Here is a 4554-nt window from a genome sequence, read left to right as displayed (position 1 = left end):
TGAACCTGTTGAGGCTCGGGGCGAAGGATTGGTGGAGATTGACCACGGGGTCATATTCAGATGCGCAGAGGGCTGCGATTTCATGGGATCAGTTCAGTGAGATGTTCAGCACTCATTATGTTGCGCGGGTTGAAAGAGAAAGATTGGCTCAGGAGTTCCTTGAGCTAAAGCAGGGTTCAGAGTCGGTGGCGGAGATCACCAGGATGTTCACTGAGAGGGCGATGTTCTGCCCTGAGTTCGCTTCGGAGCAGGCTCAGATGTCTCAATATCTGAGCATGCTTAAGAGGGATATCAGACAGTTTGTGTCTACGCAGAGGTGCGAGACCTTGTTGGAGTTGCAGGAGGCCGCCAGGCGGCGCGAGTTAGAGATTGAGTTGCAGATGCGTGAGTTGAGGCAGGCTCCAGTGTAGTTGCAGCCGACGCCAAAATGGTCCAAGACCGTTGATTCGAGAGTGGGGGATCTGAGTAGACACACTTGTGGGAAATGTGGAAGGAGTCACACCGGAGTTTGTAGGTTCGGTGGTGCATGCCGCAAGTGCGGAAAGGAGGGGCACTATGCGAGGGATTGTCGGCAGTCAGCGCCGGTTCGGGATTTGAGGATTTGTTACCATTGTCATCAGGTTGGACATTTGAGGGTCAACTGTCCACAGCTCGCTGCAGGACCGGTGCAGGCTCCAGTACCGGCCACTTTGAGGATCGCAGGTGGAGGTCAAGGTGGAGCAGAGCCCCCAAGGGCTCAGGGTCGTGCTTTTCAACTTGCAGCAGAGGAGGTCGGAGCAGTGCCGGATGCAGCTGCGGGTATGTTTCTTCCTTGATGTCTTGTTATCTTATGATTATTGTGGAGTATTGTTTATGTGCTAGTATCTTTTTGTGGTTCTCGGTGTGTTATCCGTTGTTCTTTGAGGATTATGGTATGGTTATGGGTTAGTGTGGGAATTCCGTGGTTATCATTTATGAGGGGTTGTTAGTGGAAACCTGGCATTGGTCTGAAGGTCGGTTAGCATTGTTTTCTGAGGAGTGGTTAGCTGCAGATTGAGTTTCTTTCGAGCTCGGGTTGATCAGCATTGATATGTGCTTTTGTGAAGGTTGCTCGTGCTTGCAGGACGCAGTTCGCGTGTAAGTGATTGTGTTGTGTAAGGTTGTTTAGCAAGGTCGGTGATGGCGGCCAGCGATTGATAGTCAGTGCTATAAGTGGGGGAGAATTGGAAATTCTCCGGAAGGACAATGGACATGAGAGGTTGATTAGCTGCTTGGGTTTCAGCAGTGGTTCTGTCAGTCAAGAGTATAGGCTGGTATGAGTAAGTGGCAGGCATGCGGGGCGGGATGCAGACCCAGGGCATTCGATTGTGGAGGGCCTGGGATCAGGTCGGGATCGATCATGTGCGATTGAGATAGAGTTCGGAACCCTTAAAGGGCTAGAACAATATGCATGGGAGGATTTCCCGAGGGAAATATCTCGGAATGATGGATGTTACTTGAGCGGTCCGGATAGACTAAAGGCCGGTGGGCGTACCAGTCAAGTTGAAGGCTCGAGGGGGGGGGGGGGGGAACGGTCCAGCCAGGCTGAAGGCCCGGGAGGGCGGTCCAGATTGGCTGAAGCTTCTGAGAGTGGTCCAGATTGGCTGAAGGCCTGGTAAGGCGGTCCAGTCATGCTGAAGACTCTGCAGGTATTGTTAGTCCGATTGAGGAGATGGATTGAGTATGTTGCGATGTGTTAGCATCAGAAGGTCTGGCCCCGGGTATTGATCTTGATTAGTGGAGATGGTGCATGGACTCGAGAGTCCTTGCGAGCAGATTCAGAGCATGTGTGTTGCATGGATAGCGGTTATGCTATAAAGGGGTGGTGCAGCGTTGGGTGAGCACTGTGGCACTTGTCATGGTGACAAGGCAGCCAAGTGGATTTCCTTGGTAAGGAAAGAGGGAGAGAGGAGTGTAGCTCTGAGAGGAAGAGTAAATTCACGGAAGTGAAAACGGTAGTGTAGAGTTATGATCGGAGTGGTCCGACGGTGGTCATTGAGCAGCGTGATTGCGGTGGTGGTATGGAATGACATCATGATGGGATATCTACTGAGGACGCGGAAGGGATTCCGCGGGTGTAGAGCCAAGAGTCTCAAGATGGATGCAGGCATGGAGTCTGGGGATGTTGGAGATGTCGTCAGTGTGACAGGTTTTCCTAACCCGAGAGTGCGAGGGCTGGTGCAGCATGTGCGTGTGATTGCAAGAAGAGAACTCGTGGGAGTTGCTATGAGATTGAAGAATGGGTCTTCTGTCAGCATAGAATGGATAGAGTGGGATTCGGATCGGGGATCCGGTGGTTCATGGTTTTCTAGCTCATATGGGTCGAGTGATTGTTGAGATTTGGAGCAATGATGCATCATGGGTAATTCTCTGTTCTTGAGTGTGATTATCAGAGGGTACAGCCGGTGCCCGGCTTGAGACGGTGGTCAGGACACCGCAAGGAAAGAGGAAGTGTGTTCGAGTTTCGATAGTTATGCCTTGAGGGACCTGGTCTGGTTAAGGCCAGGTGGCGCTTTGTGGGAGTATCTTTGGGGATGAGTTGCCGTAGGCTTCGAGGACGAAGCCTAATTTAAGTGGGGGAGAATTGTAACATCCCGAAATATCAAGAGTAGTGTTGAAGGGCTAAAAGAGTAAATTTAAAAAGGGAACTCGGCGAGTCCATGGGTGGACTTGGCGAGTAGGGTCGCGATTTGGTCGTGTGTTAAGTGGCCGACTTGGCGAGTCCAAGGCTGGACTCGGTGAGTAAGCGCTGAGTGGAGAAAACCCTAATTCTCGGGGTTGAGCCCTATATAAAGAACATAACATCCATTCCCCCAGCCTCTTTACTCATCCTCAAGTCCAGAAACCCTAACCTTCGTGTGTGAGTGGATCAAGTTGCGTTGGGAAGCTTGGAGAAGCAATTGTTGAGGAAATCTTGAAGGGTAGGAGGCTTGGAGCAAGGGGCTTTGGTTGGATTCGAGTTTCATTGCTGTTGGGGAGTTCTTTTGAGGTAGTATCTCGTTCTTGGGCTGTCACTTATATAGATTCTTCATTTTGGGGTTTATGGGGAGCTTATCTTGGGATGTTTTGGAGTTTAGAGGTTAGATCTGAGGTTGCTACCTCAGATCTGGAATGGGGAAGGTCTAGAGTGCATTAAAGTCCCTGTGTTTGAGTGTTTAGTGAAGCCATCATGTCCCAAACCCTAGCCCTAAAGTGTAAAAGGCCTATATCTCTTTGGATTCACGTAAAGTTTGCCACTTTACATGATGGATGGGTTGTAGGAGGCTAGATCTACGTTTTGGATAAATTGCATGGCCTGGAATGCTTCTGTATGGATTCAGACCGGTGGTACTCGGCGAGTCACATGGGTAGACTCGACAAGTTGCTTGAAGATGAGCTAGAACTCGACGAGTTGGAAGAACAACTCGGCGAGTTGGATGAAGATGGCCTGGAACTCGGCGAGTTGTAAGAACAACTCGGCGAGTAGGTTGAAGATAGCCTTAGAATCGGCGAGTCTGTTCTTGGACTCGGCGAGTCTTGTCGAAGAGTCCCAATATTTTCTGATTGAGTCGAGAATCGGTGAGTCAAGGGATGACTCGGTGAGTTGTGTGCGAGTGGACTCAGAGTTGTTGGACTCGGCGAGTCTCGGGGTGACTCGGCGAGTTAGATCGCGGATTGAGGGAAGTTATGAGTTTGGGGACTCGGCGAGTCATCGGGTTGACTCGGCGAGTAGAGTCAGTCAGGGGTTGACTTTGACCTTGTCCAAGGGTTGACCAGTTGTCTTCCAGGGGTATTTTGGTAATTAAGGGTATTTATTGAGTTGAGTGTTTTGGTGTTCAGTGGAGGAGTTCGTGTCAGAGTTTGGAGCAATAGGATCTTATCCTTTCAGCCGACAGTTTCAAGGTGAGTTATCCTCACTATATCAACAGGGTCTAAGGCACCAAGGCCGGCGCTTATCGGATTGAGATCCGAGTAGTTGTTGTTATGTTGTTACTGTTGGGTTTTGAGCATTCTAACACTCCTAAGTGTACATGCAACCCTAAATACCTTGGATCTATGTTTTCTCTATTATACATGCAAATAAGAACTTCCAAGGTATTATCCTAATCTAGCATACAAAACAATGACTATAGCAAGATAGAATACATACCTCTTTGATGTAGAAAGTCTTCATGAAGCTTGAGTGCCAAGTGCCCCAAGTGTGACACCTCAAATGGTTCACACAACACCAAATACACATGGATTAACTTGAGAGAATTCTACACTTCATGAAAATCGGCTAGCCCTTCCTTACTCTCTCTTGTGGCCGATTTTTCCCAAGAATGTGATCTTTATATAGTGTTACAATTAGGGTAAACTCTTAATTGTCATGGATTTCCATTTCCTTGGATCCATGGGTTCAAATACACCATGGAGCATCCATGGACCATCTTATGGGTTTTAGCCCAACTTGATTATCCATGGAGCATTAGCCCACTATACAAGTATGGATGATTTACACAATCAACCCATATATTTAATTAGTCTTCTTTTGATCACTTAATTAATCCTAGATTA

Source organism: Lactuca serriola, chromosome 5, assembly GCF_051521515.1.
Source record: "Lactuca serriola cultivar US96UC23 chromosome 5, Lser_US96UC23_V15, whole genome shotgun sequence".
Classification (NCBI taxonomy): domain Eukaryota; kingdom Viridiplantae; phylum Streptophyta; class Magnoliopsida; order Asterales; family Asteraceae; genus Lactuca; species Lactuca serriola.
This window is presented reverse-complemented; position numbering follows the sequence as displayed.